Below are 18728 nucleotides of genomic sequence, written 5' to 3'. Positions count from 1 at the left end.
GATATAAACTTGCAATTGTGAGAAAAAAAGTCAGAATTGCGAAATACAGTTGCTTTTGCAAGAAAAAAGCTATCTCGTAATTCTGACTATATTTCTAATGAGTTTAATTGTGAGTTTATAAGAAAAAAAATCTAAATTGTGAGAAAAAAGAGAATTTTTTATCGCGCAATTGTGACTTGATTTCTCGCAGTTGTAAGTTTATATCAGGCAATTCTAAAAAATAAAAGTCAGAATTGTGACTATATGATTTATATATTAAAAATTCATTGATTTTCAGCTAATTGGTTTATCCAGATTGTTCAAAAACCTCAAAATGTAACTAAAACGATAAAATAATAAAAAACTACAAAAACATAAAAAAATAGAAAATATTTAACATTTTAACATTCTCAAACAAAAGAAACATTATAACATAAAAAATAGGAATTTGAATTATCTCAAATTATGCTGGAGAACATGACCATCTCACTTATGAAGTTTCACAGATTTATTAAATGGAAATTCTTTATTATGCTGATAATATATATTTTTGATGGAAAAAAATTAAATGCCAAGTTCTGTCATGAAATTCTAGATGGCAAAGGCTAATGGGTTCTTAATGGAACTGATCATATTTACAGCGTTAAACGAATTGCCACAAATTGATTGGTTTATGTTGCATACGCAGCCAATCAGCTTACATTTGAATGGTTGGTTGGTATTCATTCAGCGCACTTTCAAAGTTCCTCTTAAACCCTTCACCTTCCCCAGCTCCACCTGTATAGATCTGCAACAGGTTATTTTATATGCTATTTGTGCAGCAGAAATAAAATCTTTCAAGAGTTGTCATGAAAACAGAAGCACTGCCCTAATGATCTCGCCACTAGATAAGTAGTTCTACAATCTTTAGAGTTATCAAGCCATGTTGTAGTACACATGGTCATAATCTGACCCACAACACACTATCAGCCCCATATAAACGTCTCATCTACAGTCCTCTGCAATATCTCACTCCTTCAGGCCTCAGCGCTGGGATGAGTCACCCCCTCTGGTTACTCTATTTTCCTTCATTACACTCTCTTCACATGAGGAGACTTCCTCCCAGGCTACCATGGTCAAGGGCTAAATTAGATAAAAGCGTAAGTTTAATATGAAAGAAATGTTGAGGGAATTAGTGGCTCGCTGAAAGCTGGGAGCTCACTGAAAGGCCATCGGCTCAAAGCGGCGGAGAAGCTCTGGGTGAGTCAGAGCGGGAGAGGAATGCTGAGTGAGACCGGAGCCAGATACACAATCATTATCCTACAATAGGACTCACAACAACTGCCAAGCACCTCAGGCCTACTGTGCCAGCCACAATCATGCATGGAAATGAGAGCTCTGACAGATAAGAGTTTAGTGAGCCACTGAGCTGAAATGATCCACTGAGGGAGCCATGAAATCCACATGAATGCCATGAATGCTGGAAAGGTATGTGAAGAACCCTTGGCATTAATAGCAGGTGTACAGTGACTTCCTCAAGCTGAAAGACCACCTTTGCTGATCACAAGCATATGTGTGTTTTGGAAGGAGGTGGCTTCCTCTCCAAGCTGCTTAAACAGCAAGACCTTCTTGGTCAACCAGGTAATGTAGAAAGATAAAAGATTCACAGTCTCAGTTTATAGAAGCAGGTTTTCACCTCAATGCAAAAGTAAATAAATAAATCATACTGCAACATATACTGTAAAGCCAAATGTATGAGAAAACAGTTGTAATTCAGTTAAATAAAGCTGAAATTGCAAGATATAAAATCACAATTATGGGAAGTGAAGTTACAATTGTGAGATATGACATATGAAATGTGAGAAACTGTGAAACATTGAGTCACATTTTATGAGAAATGAAGTGCCAATGGTGATATATCAAGTAGAATTTGTAAAATACAATGCTACAATTACAGAAAAAAGGTCAAAATTGTAAGATATAAATTTGCAGTTGTGAGATAAGATGCAATTATGAAAAAGAAAGTCTCAGTTGTGAGACATAAAGACATTTTTATGAGGAAAAAGTCAAAATTGTAATATATGAAGTATCAATTGTGAAATATGAAGTCGCAATTACAGAACAAAAGTTGAAATTGTGAGAGATAAAGTGACAGAAATGGGAAAAAAAGTCAAAATTGTAAGATTGAAATTCATAATTGTGAAAAACAGAGTGGTATTTTACGAGAAAAAAGTGCCAGTTGTGATATATGAAGAGTTAAGTTGTGAAATATAGTCACAATTACAGAAACAGTTGAAATTGTCATATATAATATTGCAATTATGACTAAATATTAATTTGCAACTGTGAGATACGAAGTATAATTTGTGAGATTTATTTAATTACATCACAGAAAAAAGTCAAAATTGTAATATATGAATTAGCAATTGTGGAATATAAAGTCACAATTTAAAAAAAAGCTGAAATTGTAAGATATAAAGTCGCAATTATGAGAAATAAACATGCAGTTTTAAGATATAAAATCACAACTACATATATTCATTTGCAACTGCAATAAGATGTATAATTTGTAAGATTTAGTCAGTTACGTCAGAGAAACAGAAACATTTAGGAGAAAAAAAAGTCAAAATTGTAATATATGAATTAGCAATTGTGAAATATAAAGTCACAATTAAAAAAATTAATTGTAAGATATAAAGTTGCAATTATGAGAAATAAACATGCAATTTTAAGATATAAAATCACAACTACAAAATATTAATTTGCAACTGTGAGAAAAAATGTATCATTTGTGAGATTCAGTCACAGTTACATGAAAAAAACTGAAATATTAATGAGAAAAAAGTCATAATTGTGATAAATGAAGTATCAATTGCGATTTATAGTCACAATTACAAAAAAGTTGAAACTGTTAGATATAAAGTTTAAATAATAAAAAAATAAACATGTTAGTTTCAACTATAAAATCACAACTACAGAAAATTATCTGTGAGATTAGGAGTATAATTTGTGAGATTCAGTCAGTTGTATAAAAGAAAGAAATTTAAACATTTTTGAGAAAAAAGTGAAAAAATTGAAATATATGAAGTATCTATTGCAAAATATAGTCACAGTTACAGAAAAAAGTTTAAATTGTGAGATATAAAGAATTAAACATGCAATTTTAAGATATAAAATCACACAACTATAGAAAATGAATTTGAAACTGTGATATAAGAAGTATAATTTGTAAGATTCAGTCACAGTTATATGAAAGAAACATTTATGAGAAAAAGTCAAACAATTGTAATATATGAAGTATCAACTGTGAGATATAAAGTTGCAATTATGAGAATTAAACATGCAATTTTAAGCTATAAAATCACAACTACAGAAAATTAATTTTCAACTGTGAGATAAGATGCATAAATTGTGAGATTCAGTCACAGTTACATGAAAGAAACAGAAACATTTATGACAAAAAAAGTCAAAATTGTAATAAATTATAAATTTTGAAATATATTCACAATTTCAGAAAGAGAAACTGAAATTGTGAGATGGTTGTAATTATGAGAAATGAACATGCAATTTTAAGCTATAAAAGCACATAGAAAATTGATTTGCAACTGTGAGATTAGAAGTACAATTTGTGAGATTCAGTCAGTTGCATGAAACAAACATTAATGAGAAAAAAAGTCAGAATTGTAATAAATGAAATATCAATTGTGTAATATAGTCACAATTACAGAAAAAAAGTTTAAATTGTGAGATATAAAGTTGCAATTATGAGAAATAAACATGCAATTTTAAGCTATAAAGTCTGATAAATAGAAACTGAAATTGTGAGATATACAGTAAATTTAAAATTATGTAGTGCAAAGTCACAAATTATAAGAAATAAAGTGGCAATTTTGATATATGAGGTATAAGTTGTGAATTAAAGTTACAATTATAAAAAAGTTTACAATTGCGAGATAAAAATTTGGAATTGTGAGATACGGTTTAATTATGAGAATTATAATTTTTTTTTATAAGGGTGGAAACGGGCTTCCATAAAGGTTAGATGTCCTGCTAGAAAAACACAAACCAGTCCAGTGATAAAAACCATCATCTCGACAGTACACTTCTAGATCCAGTTTTAGCAGATTCTGGATTTTCCCTTATTCATTTCATGCACTGTGTTTGTTTTCTTCTTTAACCTGAGAAAGCTTAGCACTGTAGTGAGGGGGTGAAGTGTTGGAACACCTGAGGGCCATGTTTGTCACTTTCACCTTCCTTTTTTCCTCAAGGGCCCACTGTACCCGCTGTACTGCCCTCACTGCCAAAAACAGCTGAGTCAGAGAGGAGAGGCGAAGATGGATTGTGTAAGCATGTGTGTGCATCCGTGTGTGCATAAAAGGGTGTTTGGCTGTGTGTGTGTGTGTGTGTGTGTGTGTGTGTGTGTGTGTGTGTGTGTGTGTGTGTGTGTGTGTGTGTGTGTGTGTTTCTGCTTTGACACCATAGGAGACACTACAGTTGGCAGTCTGATGCGCTAACCTGCAGCTCTACACTGCATCCTTGAGCCTGAAGCTCTCTGCCAGATGACACCAGTGCAGGGGCAAATGAGACGGTCCATAAAGTAAGCGCTCTGTAAGTCACACTGCAAGATACTGTCAGCAGGAGACATCAATAATCTCTAATAGATGCACCGTCAGGAGATTGATGGGAGGGTGGAAGGCCAGTAGGAGGGAGGGGACTAGAGATCTGAAGGAACATGCAGATGCACCAGAAGGTCATTTAGATGAGGAACTACGAATGCTGAGAAAGGAAACTGAACAAGGAATGCTTAACAACACAGATAAAAACATACCAGGTTATGTACTTGTTTGTCCTTAAGTTAAACTGCCCGCTGTTCTTCAGAAGAATTCCTTGGTTTTCCAGCATTTTTGTGTACTTGAACCCTTTCCAACAATGTCTGTGTATGACTTTGAGATCCATCTTTTCACAATGAGGACAACTGAGGGACTCATGCAATTATTACAGAAGACTCAAACACTCACTAGTGCACCAGAAGGAAAAACCATGCATTAAGAGCCGGGGTGAAAACTTTTGAACAGAATGAAGACGTGAACATTTTTCTCATTTTGCCTAAATATCATAATTTTTCATTTAGTACTGGCTTACTGAGGCTACAGAAAATGCATATTTTTTTCCCAGAAGACAAATTAATTTAAATTTACCCTGATCTTCAAATTCAAAAAGTTTTTACCCCCCAGCTCTTATTGCACGGCTTTTCCTTCTGGAGCATCAGCGAGCGTTTGAACCTTCTGTAATAGTTGCATATGAGTCCCTCAGTTGTCCTCAGTGTGAAAAGATGGATCTCAAAATCATACAGTCATTGTTGGAAAGGGTTTAAATACACAAAAATGCTGAAAAACCAAAGAATTTATGGGACCTGAAGGATTTTTCTGAAGAACAGCAGGCGGTTTAACTGTTCAGGACAAACAAGGGACTCATGAACAACTATCACTAAACAAAAAACACAGCTGTGAATCATTCAGGTAACAACACAGTATTAAAGGGATAGTTCGAGCATTTAAGACATAAAGTTGTATGCAATCCTTATCAGCACTATAGTGTATACACACTGACCCACACTGCGTTCACCTCCCTGGTCAGAGTTCTGGCCGCTGGAAGTTTTTCAAGAAAGTAGTCACGGTTAGTTTCCGGGGCCTCAAAACTGTGCGTTTTTACGTGAAAAAAAGATATGCGTTTCAAAGCTTGATTAATTTACATCACAAAAAACACTCCTGACAAAAATCATACCTCAGTTTTAATCGGCACTATATTCTTTCCGTTTCCATCAATCCGCGCTGCTGTCAGTTCGCACGTTCTGATCAGCTGTTCCATTACACACTCGAATGACAACGACGTAAAAAGTAGAAAATTAACAATGGTGCGAACTTGTAAATTCCCAGGTTGTGACCACAAGAATGTGCAGGGATCGCCGTTCAGATTCCATCGTTTTCCTGTTTCTGATATAGTTATGAGACAGCTTTGGCTGGTTGCCATCGGCTACTCTGCGGGAGCTAAAATATCCAGTATCAAGGATTTTCGTGTGTGCAGTGCTCACTTCAGCGAAGACGATTACATCCCCAAACAAGGAGGAAAAATCAAAAAACGGATTTTAAAGAGTTCTGCTGTACCAGTACCACGGGTAAGCTCTATTTACTAACTTTATGTCGCATACGACAGGTTTATTTTGAAGCTAACGTCGGTTTTTAGGCTAACGTTACACTGAGAATATTCTAACCGGGGCAGTGATAGCATCGACAATAATCGACTGTCTATGTGGTGAGAAAATCGGCAAATGTCATAACTAATGAATTTAATTGAATCTATATAACACAACAAAATATGATGCTTTGCTATATTTGTTATTGTCTGTAACTATGCGGAACGTGCGTCGGTATCATCGTGTTTATAAGTGTGCTTGAAGTCACATACAGGTGGTCTAAACCAGGTATCTCCAACTCCGGTCATCGTGAGCTACATTCCTGCAGCGCGATGTTTTCCTATGACAGGACACCTTTCTCAAATGAGACTATCTGTACAAGCCTGCTAATAACCCGTTGATTTGAGTCAGGTGTGTTGCATCAGAGAAAAACTAAAACCAGCAAGACAGTAGCTCACGAGGACTGGAGATCCCATGTCTAAACTGTACAGTAAACAGTCTGATGTTTAGACTCCTGTGGAAATCACGTGAAACGAGGTCTAATATAAATATATATATATCGTCTGTTCCGTCTGACATTGTGCTAAAATTGGTTTCATCATCAGAAGTTTCGTAGTCAGACATGTTGTCAGCGAGTCGCGCTATCAACAGCTGATCGGAACGTGCGAACTGACAGCAGCGCGGATTGATGGAAACGGAAAGAATATAGTGCCGATTAAAACTGAGGTATGATTTTTGTTAGGAGTGTTTTTTGTGATGTAAATTAATCAAGCTTTGAAACGCATATATTTTTTTCACGTAAAAACGCACAGTTTTGAGGCCCCGGAAACTAACCGTGACTACTTTCTTGAAAAACTTCCAGCGGCCAGAACTCTGACCAGGGAGGTGAACGCAGTGTGGGTCAGTGTGTATACACTATAGTGCTGATAAGGATTGCATACAACTTTATGTCTTAAATGCTCGAACTATCCCTTTAAGAATCAAGTGTTTGTAAACTTTTGAACGGGGTCATTTTTATAAACTCAACTTAAATATATTATATGTGAAATATCTTATTTAGGTCCGTACTAAATAAACAATAACATGTATTTTGTATGATCCCTCTTATTTTGGTCAAATAATTAACATTTTGCACATTCTGAAAGGGGGATGTAAACTTTTGACCTCAACTGTACATACACACATATAATTTTTGAACAGTACTGTATGTACTGTTTCGATTGCATCATCCATGTTTCATGAGAGTAGGTGTTTGCTAATTAGCTCTTTTGTTGCGGTTCTTGTTTTCATGTTAACAGTGACTACTCTAATTGGCGGATCCAACAAGTATGGTAGCTCTTCTATACGAAGTCTAAAATTAAACCTATAAATTACACATTAAAAAAGAAGAAGAAGCAGCTGAAATAAGTGGCTTTTTAAAAAGCATATATCATTGGTTAACAACCTCAGAGCTCATGTTAGATCTGTCTAGAAGAGTTATGGTTAAAAATCCATTATGGAGAAAACAAATGCGATTTTTACTTTCAGAAGCCGCTGGCTACAACTCTAATGCAGTTACGCTCTGTTTTAAATCACAACTTCCTCTTAGAATCTCGCTCTCTCTCTGTGTTTCTCTCTCTTTCTGTCTTTCTGCCATAAACAAACATGCCTAATAAAATTGTCTCTCAGTGCTTTGCTGACACCTCTCTCTTTCGCTGCGTTTTGGTTGCTGGAAAATTTTCTAGAAAAATAGTGCTGTCTTGCAGGAACCAAGTTTGGTTTACAGCAAAGGAAAAGCAGTCTTTTCTTGTCCTATACTGAAATTCTCTTATGTTTTTGCTTTATGAATCTTTAAACTGTAAAAAAAAACATTTGTTGAGTCAACTTAAAATAAGGTTACCCGGCTGCCTAAGCTCAGTCAACTCAAAAAAAGTCAACATGAAATGTTAGATTTTAGATATATGAGTGGATTCAACTTAAAATTGTAGGTTTAACAAACCAATTTTTTGTTAAGTCAACTCAAATATCTAAGTTGTCACTTAGTACAACTTAACATTTCAAGTTGACTCAACAAATTGTGTTTTTTGTTGTTGAGGGCGAGTAAACAAATGGGGTAATGCAAAATTTCTCCAGTTCCGTTCCAATGAAGACATAAATTCATCTACATCATCTCTAAAAATATCCAAATCATGGGAAAATCATGGTCATCCTACTTTATTATGGCTGATATTACACAATAAAACAAACAAAAACAGTCAATAACCAACAAAGACCTCATAACATCACACCACAAGTAAACAGAGAGAACATCATTACAAGCAGTGCAGGTGAATTCATCATCAGAGCCCGAGAAACACACAATGGCGGCCTTCATCTCTCCCACCAGACCTGCTTATTGCTCGTAATCAACTACTACTGTCAGGTTGTGCTTTTGTTATTGTAGCTGCGGCCCATAAACACACACAGGCATCCCGGCAAGACAACAGCACTCATGCTGGCAATATTACAGATCTCCTCTCTCTCTCTCTGCACTCCACTGAGGCACTGGACTGGAAAAGCCACACCGTGCTCATATAAATACTTCATCGCTGATTCAATTTTAAACCGTGGATGGAAAGAAAGGAAAAAAGACTGCTGCTTGAACTTCACTCTCCCTCCATTAGTGATTGCCTTCTTCCTCTTGTTTTTAACTCTGCATTTCCCTCTCTCTTCCTCTCATATGTACACACATGCACCAATGCTGAGTTTGGTAATGGAGTTACACAAACACTTACACACACACACGTAAGACATTTCTAGACTTTGATAAGGGAACTGCAAAAAGATGGAGGGAATTTAAGCCACTGTATCTCACCGAGGTCATGAATAGCCAGCGGAAATATTATGTTTACTTTCTGTCGGAGCTTGCAGACACAATTGCATACATCAAGTGAACATGCACAGCTTGTAATTTTGCTGAAATTGGCTGTTTTGAGAACGAAAGCGTCATTAAAAAGGAAGGTCATTCGGTTTATGACCAGATTTGAGCTGCAAAGAAAACAAAGGTCAAGTCGTATTTAACATATCTAGACAGGCCTGCAGGGATTAGTATAATTCTGCAAGACATATGACATTAATCTGGGAATGTGAGAAAGAAACTCTTAACTTGTGTGGATTAGGACCAGGCCTTTGAAGATGTCACAAGAGGATAGCATTACAGGCAACTGGGGTAAATATCGCATATCCAAAACTCAGACTGTCATTTCTGAACACTGGATTCAAGCTATGTCAATAAATAAATCCATATGAGCTTTGCAGTGCATATTTTCACAACCTGATCTCATGATAAAACGTACCTGTGGGAACTTTTTTCGCAAGACACAAAATACGTACCACAGTGTACATTTTGTGACATATTCGATGTGAAAAGTCCACTGAGTGGCACTAAAAGAGTGTTTGTTTTTCCCCCCCGGAACAGATGAACATACATGTGGTACGTTTTATGTGACGTTGGTTTTGTATGTGTCACCACAGTTCTGACTTGAAATGTCTGTTAAGTGGCGCTATAAATCTAATGCTTCGTAATGTTTTAAAATAACATACCATCTGCACTACACCTAAACCTATCCAATAGTATGAACAAAAGCGAATGTGACATAAAAATGCAATCGCAAGCATGCCGCTTAAAGCTTGTTTTTCAATCTCTCATCTTTCAGCTCTTACATCGTGAGTCCTGTTTTTCACTGAATTCATACCCAAGGATTCCACATCCGGATTCAAAAGTCCAATTCCGTGCCGGGTGAGCTACCGAGCAAGCTTGCTAAGCAAATGTGATGTAAGAAAGCAATTGTAAGCATGCTGTTTTAGCTTGTTTTTTGATCCCTCATCTTTCAGCTCTTTCATTATAAGTCATGTTTTTCACCGGATTTGTACCCAAGGATTTCACATCCTGAGTCCTGAGCTACCGAGCAAGCTTGTTACGTCCGGAAAGCAAAGCATATGAAGCTGTAATCATAACTGTATGAAACTTTACTACCTCTAGTGTTCTCTTCTGTTATTGGTATGTATTTTGTGTCCCACAGATCTGGTAGATTTTGAAAAAGTTTTATTAATGTTACACTGATCAAGAATACATACAATACACATTTAGTATGCATACTACATTCATTAAGTATGACAACCACACACATTTACAATGCATACTACTTAAATTATGCACCCTGCATTGATTTAGACACATATTAATGTGATTTAGTCGCATACTACATCTACTTGGAATTCATTAGGGATGGTAAGATTCACTGATTTGACTGTGCTTCGGCGTAGAAGTTTTTGAATTTGAAGATCAGGGTAAATTTAACTTTTTTGTCTTCTGGGAAACATGTAACTATCTTCTGTAGCCTCTTAAGGGCAGTACTAAATGAAAAAATACGATGTTTAGGCAAAATAAGAAAAATGTACACCTCTCCATTCTGTTCAAAAGTTTTCACCCCCGGCTCTTAATGCATGGTTTTTCCTTCTGGAGCATCAGTGAGCGTTTGAACTTTCTGTAATAGTTGCATATGAGTCCCTCAGTTGTCCTCAGTGCGAAAAGATGGATCTCAAAATCATACAGTCATTGTTGGAAAGGGTTCAGATACACAAAAATGCTGGAAAGCCAAAGAATTTGTGGTACCTGAAGGATTTTTCTAAAGAAAAGCAAGCTGCTCAGGACAAACAAGGGACTCATGAACAACTATCACTAAGCAAAAAACACAGCTGTGGATCATTTAGATAAGAACACAGTATTAAGAATCAATGGGATGTAAACTTTTAAACAGGGTCATTTTTTATAAATTCCACTATTATTTTCTTTTGTGGACTATATGTAAACATCTTTTATGTGAAATATCTTATTCAGGTCAGCACTAAATAAACAATAACATGCATTTTGCATTTTGGTAAAATAATTAACTGAAAGGGGGATGTAAACTTTCAACCTCAACTGTAAACCCATGAAAGATTTATGTTATTTTAAAAATCCACATTGTTTTATACATATTTTGGTTGTAATTTTTAGTTGAAGAGAAACTAAGCAACAAGAGAAATTATATAAATCCTAACTGCTTTCCTAGCAATAAGAGGAGAAAAGAATGGGAAGATGCCTGTGGACGAATTAAAATTCCTCAAGACTTGTGTCTTTGTTCTTTCCACTTTAGCACTGATGCCATTGAGGCTTTTAGTAGACCACAGCTACTGATAGAACTTACAAACGGCAGAGACAAGAAATGCTAGATGCCATCCTGGCAAGATGTAAACATGCTGATGCATGATGCCGCAGCCACTGAAGGAGTTTCTCAGTGTGGATTTCACTTGAAATCCAGGGCGTTTAGTCTCCTTGTGTGGAAAATCAATGAGATTTGGTTTAAGCCTAACGCTTCTATCCATCATATCCAGGAAAAGCCTAAATGATTAGTGGTTGTGTATAAACTACACACTCTGAAAAGGTTAAAGCAGTATCACAACTGTTGCAGAAAAATGCTGAAAGCAATTTTAAAAATGTGACTGAAACAGTAACTAAATTAGCTTGTCTCCTAATGTGAGTGGAGAAACGTCAATTATGCAAATTTTTCAGGTAAACTAATAAAGAAAGTCATTCTGCGCTGCTTTTACTGAAATTCATTTTTATTCATTACTCCTCATAAAATTATTCCTGAGACACCCAGGAGTGCTAAGACAATGTGAATGACTCTCAGTATTAACCTTTTATTATCAAGGTCTGTATCATCAACACAGTTCTTTTGAAACCTCAAGTGTCATCAGTTGCATCGCAAAAAACAAATTTGCAATATTCAGGTGACAGAATGCATACATAATGGGCAAGAAGAACACCACAGCTGGGGACACGATAACATGATAAATAGATTAGGATCATTGTAACGGAGCTGCTTGGGTTGTTTTATCTTCAAGCAGAAGACAGACAAGAATTGCCCCACCCACATCTGTCGATAACACTGCTACAAAGCAGAGTTGTTGAGTATGCATGCGTGCAAGCGAGCAGCACGTGTAGGGAACGCATCTCATGCTCTCTTCCCCTCTGTCGTCCCTGCAAGGACATTATCGGTAAGCTATTTCATCTGTGTCGTCCATAAGGGACCATATGCAAGGAGCATTATATAAACCAGCGGCCAGCACATATATCCAGAACCTGTGTCAATTTAATCAGGGTTGTGTAATTGTAGTTTATGGGTTCCTTTCCTAATGTGAGAGACAAAGCACTTTGAGTCTAATGGATGCTGCTCTGTCATGTGCAAGGAACGTCGATATTTTGGCGCATTATGACAGGAATTGGGACCAGGAAGCTCATGGAAAATCACGCAAGAAATAACAGCATGCATGTGCACATATAAAAGAGAGTTTTTGCAGTCAAATTAATGTAAAATCACTGAGGTAATGCAGTCGGTTCTTGTGTTTTACGATTCAAATGATGGTCATGCATTTTTAAGAGCCAGTCTTATTCCTCGTAATATAATAACCAATGGATACATTCATGACATTCGCCTACCATTTGACCCTTGGGGCAGAAAAAATGTCACACTCAGATTTATAAAAAAAATGTCATTCCTAACTCTCAATGGATCAATACAGGTTAGCAAAAAAACAACCTTATCTACAGATCTAGGGCTTTATGATTTCTGCAATCTGGAAAAAGCAGATTGAATCGCGTATTCCAGTCCTAAAAATGAAATTTACTGTATATGTCATGGAATTTGTCCAATTTTGGATGAAAAATCAAAAGTAGGTTAGTACCCTTGAATCAAAATGCGATATGGACTTGTGTCTGTGAATATTAAGCTACAAACATACAATTTAAATACCGATTTAAATACCAATCCTGCATGTTCTGTGGAACTGAATGGCGCAGATTTCGTTTAATACACACATACTGAAACGCATGTGACGTTTGCATTGTTTTCAGCCTCTGCCGCCTCAATATATGAAGACATGAGGACATAAACATAATTTCTAGAAGTGCTCTGAGAGTCACTTTATGAGTAATTTAACAGTTTCTTTCGAGAAAAACTATTGTCATATCATACACAAACAGAAACTTGAAGGTCTTCACAGCAACCCATTAAAATAAAAGTTTAGTTTGACTTGAAGAAATTGTGACAGAAATATATTACTTAATGTAATTCTAGTACTACTACTACCAATAAGATTATTATTTACATTATTATTCACCAGAAAAATGTAAATGGGTCAAAGACATTAAGATGTCCACATCAAAAGAAATTTACAAAAGTTATTTTATGTCCATAGAAAGCACATTAAATGTAAGTAAAGTGTCTACAGTAAAGGTTTCAAATAAGTTTTTGGATAATAAAATGTCAAAATCATTCAGTGTAACACAATACATAATTAAAAATTCAAACAGCATGCTTATTCTGACTTGTACATAAGGGAGCATATTCAATTTTATTGTGTTTTAAATAAGTAAAAAAAATGTAGTATTTGTATTTGGGGTGAAATTTGTTAATTAATTTGTCTTTTAATATGTCATAAACTGATTTTTGTTGTAAATATGCCTGACAAGATTCATACACTAAATTACATTTTAGCGGGTGTCTTCTGTAAATTAGGGAAAAATGTAGAATATTTATTTTTTGCCCAGAAAAACAAAAACAAAAATGCAATTCAATTAAATAGAAAACTTAATATTTTTTGGAAAAACAACAAAAATTTAAAGCAGTATTACACTTATTGTTTTAATGCTTAAACGCTTTTTTGTGTTTGACCCAAAAACACAACACAGTATTTGTGGGAAAAAATAAAATAAAATAAAATAAAATAATAATAATAATAATAATAATAATAAATATTAATTAGATTAGTTAGAGATGCTTTTGATTATTAAAACTTACTAAAACTTTTAAAATGGAACACAGAAGATTAATGGAAAACAGAATTTGTTATAAATAAAAGTCAATTTCATAGGGTTTTAAATTTTAATTTTTGTTAAACTGTGTATTAATTGCTGTTAAATTGTGTATGTTTCATGATTTTGGTTAATTAGACATGTTTTTATTAATATTTTTAATAAACACAGTCTAGAAAAATTTAAATGGGAAAAATGAATTTTGGTGGGGAAAAAATAAAACAAATTTCATAGGGCCCTATAGATCTCATCAAAGTTAATCTGCAATGTCTGTGCTAAACTACATTTTATTTCTTTGTTTCGTTGACTTTCATTTATACATGCAGAAATTTGGGAGACAGAAAATGCAAGCGTATGCGAATTTATATTATGTGAAGCAAATAGAAAAAGATCGGTTTGGCATCTTAACTGAATTACGGTTGCAGTGTTGCAGTAAAGTAAAGTAGATTACATATTTTTTATATTTTGTATGTTTTATATGTAGAATTATGTTTTTTAAAAGATGCAGAAAGCATGGCATCATATTACAACTAGAGATTTTGTGCACAAAGTCTAGTGTGATCCACGGTTTATGAGATAGTGGTCCACCAAAAGGAAACAAACCCTGATCTATATTGTGAGTGTCAGTTTGATGTAGTATCAACAATTAGTGTGTCTGAGTTATGAGGAACCGGCAAGGTTAATGGAGCAAGAATCACATATTCCATACGTAGAGCAAAGAACACATACTATAACACACACAGAGACAGTACATAATGTGGAAATAAAATATCTATGCGTCAAGACATAAAACAATTGGACTAGATTAGGATTTGCTTAGCATATGTTATTTGTGGCAAAAAAAGTGCATACTAAATTCAGTTAGTATGCATACTAAATCAGTCTAACATGCATTCTCAGTTAATGAACTCATTCTATGTGTGTAAACATTATTTTTGCATGATTTACTGATTCACTACGCATACTACATTAAGTATGCTTAAAACATTCACTCAGAATTTATACTACATGGATTTAGTATGCATATTATTCACACTGCACTTCATTATGGCTTTTCTTGCATTTGTAATCAACTGCAAATCTGTGTAGTATGAATGCCAAGTAGACGTTATATGGAACTAAATGCCATGTCAATTTATTAGTATTGTAAATACATTGCACAATCCTTTCAGCATCTAAATCAATGTAGGATGCATACTGTATGCATTGTAATATGTGACCCTGGACCACAAAACCAGTCTTAAGTCGCTGGGGTATATTTGTAGCAATAGCCAAAAATACATTGTATGGGTCAAAATGATTGATTTTTCTTTTATGTCAAAAATCATTAGGAAATTAAGTAAAGATCATGTTTCATGAAGATTTTTTTGTAAAATTCCTACTGTAAACCTATCAAAATGTAATTTTTGATTAGTAATATGCATTGCTAAGAACTTAATTTGGACAACTTTAAAGGTGATTTTCTCAGTATTTTGATTTTTTGCACCCTTAGATTTCAGATTTTTAAATAGATGTATCTCGGCCAAATATTATCCTATCCTAACAAACTATACATCAATAGAAAGCTTAGTTATTGAGCTTTCATATGATGTATCTCAGTTTTGTAAAATTTAACCTTATGACTGGTTTTGTGGTCCAGGGTCACATATGTGTAGCTGTCATGCTTGATCAATGTAGTATGTATACTAAGTATGTACAGTATGTATTCCCAATCAATGCAATACAGTCATTGATTTAGTATGCATACTACACAGAATTATCTTGATTGTATTCTGTGTGCAGAAATAAGCTGAAACTTAGAAAGATGTACACTAAATAGATAATAAAATCATAATAAACACTTTAACGTTTCCCATAGAAATAAACATAACCTCGATCACAAGAGCCTCATATAACTTCATGTAAGAAATGACAAAAGGAAGTGGATGGCACAAAGAATACTACTCCCCGCCCCCATATATGTAATTATATATCTTGCTTCCTTCTTACTGTGTAAAAGGAGACAGTAATGAACACATTAATCAAATCGTTATCAGCCAGAATGTTCAAATATCAAAGGTGAAACATGTCCAATTATACAAAGCTGTGTCCGATTAACAAAACAAAACCATAACCGCATCACAACACTTTCCACTATTATATCCCTGCGCATCCAAGTATCCAAAAAATAAAAAAAATGGCCATCTATATTATTCCCCATGTCCCTTCACATTTTTTATCATGAAATACTACACCTACTTCCACAAAACCTGCAATAAATTGCAGTACTGAGAACATTTATTACAGTATACAGCAGCAAAAATTGCACTCAAGGGAAGATGCAAATATCTGACATTTTGCTTCAATATTATCAAACTTGGTGCATTTACATTTGTGCACATGGGACTGGTGTGTCTCAAAGTTCATTATACAACAAGTAAAAATTAAGAAATACAATCTAGCAGTTCTAATCACTGAACAATTTTGCACTTTAGATGTCAGAGGAAAAAAAAAGTGTAATACAACCATTTTAAGTCAGGACAAAAAAATGACTCAGCTCTAGCTTTAATATTTAATTTTTGAGGAGATCTATTTCAAAGCAATTATGTCTGAAGCTTCAAGGACCACAAACCATTTGTGTGCCTTGACTGTAACTAAGCAAATGAGAATATAAATGAACATTTTCTCTATAAAACACTCATTTTTTTAATAAATACTAAAAGTTCAAATTTGAGCATTTGACTGTATCCTAACTTTTAAAGGGTCATGAAACACTAAAATAATGTTTCTGTGATGTTAACAGTGCATGAATGATAATGATAAAATTTTTATTTTACTAGATCTGAAATCAATGAACAGTGACATATTTGTGACAGTAATAGAAATTCCCTCAGTTTTGTACAAAATTGTACTAATATGAACATCAGATGAACTGATTTTCTCTGTCCTGACTTCTAAAAGAATATGGCTGGAAATATTCAATTACACACAGGAATATGGTTGTTTGCCAGGGTATTTCACATTTTGTTGTCCAGGCAGGCGTCCAGAGACATTTAAAAAATCTTTATCAGCGACAGAGATATTAACGTTAAGCAGTATGGCTTTAATGGCAAATGTGGTCTTATCCTATTCCAACCGCAGCAGGTACTTAATTATAATGCACTTGGACTAACCCTGATCTCTGACATTATGCTGCTATATTTCACCTGTCACTCCCACTCTCAGTGGACCTTTCGCTCTCTAAGTCTGCTGCCTCTAGTGGTGCAAATGTGATATTACAAAAGCATCTCCCATAGATCACAACTGAACCTTCCAGAATCCTGGGCAACGCATCCCTTCAAGTTGGCAGGATCACGGACAGATTGGTAGCGACTCAGGCACGGAATAAATATAGCCCGTGACTGAAGGTACTTACTGATATGTGTGACTTCACCTTCTCCTATTAGGTAACAAGACAAATGCATGCTCTCTGCTGTATGGGAATCTGGGCCAGGCCATGTGTAAGCCATATGGATGCGATGTATAAGATTGTACACACACAGCAAGATCAGCTTAGAGACATAAAAGTACTGTGGGGTAATTAATACTGTGTGTTGTACATAGCAGCACTACTTCAGATACCATCTTTTATAAGTAAAAAGAATACAAAGCACCAGTGCAGCTAGTAAATGCTACTATTTCCAAGAATTAAAGAACCTCCTCTTCTTGTGTCTTCTGCAAAGGCTATGTTTAGAAAAGCTACTGTACTACTGTTTCTGCAGTATGCATACTGTGTAAAGCAAACAAACTGTATACGGTCCACATGGTAAAGGTTCCAAAATGGGGCTTTCACAAACAACCTTTCAGATATTTTTGATGAAATCCGAGTTTTCTGACCCTCCATAGACAGCAAAGGTTATACTATGTTCAAACATGCTAGGGGCCGATGCGTTTTTCAGGGCTGATGGCGATACTGATTATTCCAGATCAAGTAGACCGATAACCGATAATCTGAACCGATAAGTCTGGTGTAAAAATGAAAATGAATGTCAAAATTAAGAATAACAAGGGCTCTGAAAAAAACTCTTGAAATGCTTTTAAATTATTTAATCGGCAAATCAGTTTTGACCAATAACCGTAAAAATGCTCAATATTGGCCAGCCAAAACAATAATCAGTCGACCCCTAAATAATAGAAAATAGAAAACAATGTACTTTCTGGACCTTGAACATGATAGGACCCTTGCTATCTATGGAGGGTCAGAGAGCTCTTGGATTTCATCCAAAATATCTTAATTTGTTTTCCAAAGATGAACTAAGGTCTTGGGTTTGGAACAACATGAGGATGAGTAATTAATGACAGAATTTAAATTTTTTTCACTATTTCTTTAAAGGTTCTTCATGAAGCCAAAGATCCCAATAAAGAACCTTTATTTTTAATATTGTAGCCACATGATCTGCTGCATATGCTAAAATGTGTAGTATACAGACACAAGACAATGTGCTTAAACTTTCAAAAAGTGCACTGCAACAAGACATTTCTGCACAAAATTATATTTAAAACGTAACATAATAATAATATACTGATGCAACCGCAATTAAATATGTTAGGGGTCGACTGATATGTGTTTTTCAGGGCCGATGCCAATACTGATTATTACAGATCAAGACCGATAACCGATATTTTGAACCGATATATGGGCCATACAACAGAATTGGTGCAAACTGCTGTCCCACAACTAAA

At 34.9% G+C, this 18728-nt stretch overlaps 1 protein-coding gene across 3 annotated transcripts in view; it reads right to left on the bottom strand.

The window, feature by feature from the left end:
- The window catches only part of ank1b (ankyrin 1, erythrocytic b), a 109060-nt gene that overhangs the window by 86756 nt on the left and 3576 nt on the right, over positions 1–18728 (bottom strand). The window lies entirely within an intron of this gene.

Source organism: Garra rufa, chromosome 19 (genome assembly GCF_049309525.1).
Source record: "Garra rufa chromosome 19, GarRuf1.0, whole genome shotgun sequence".
Lineage (NCBI taxonomy): Eukaryota > Metazoa > Chordata > Actinopteri > Cypriniformes > Cyprinidae > Garra > Garra rufa.
Note: the sequence above shows the minus strand (reverse complement) of the source record. Positions and strands in the feature narration are given on the sequence as shown.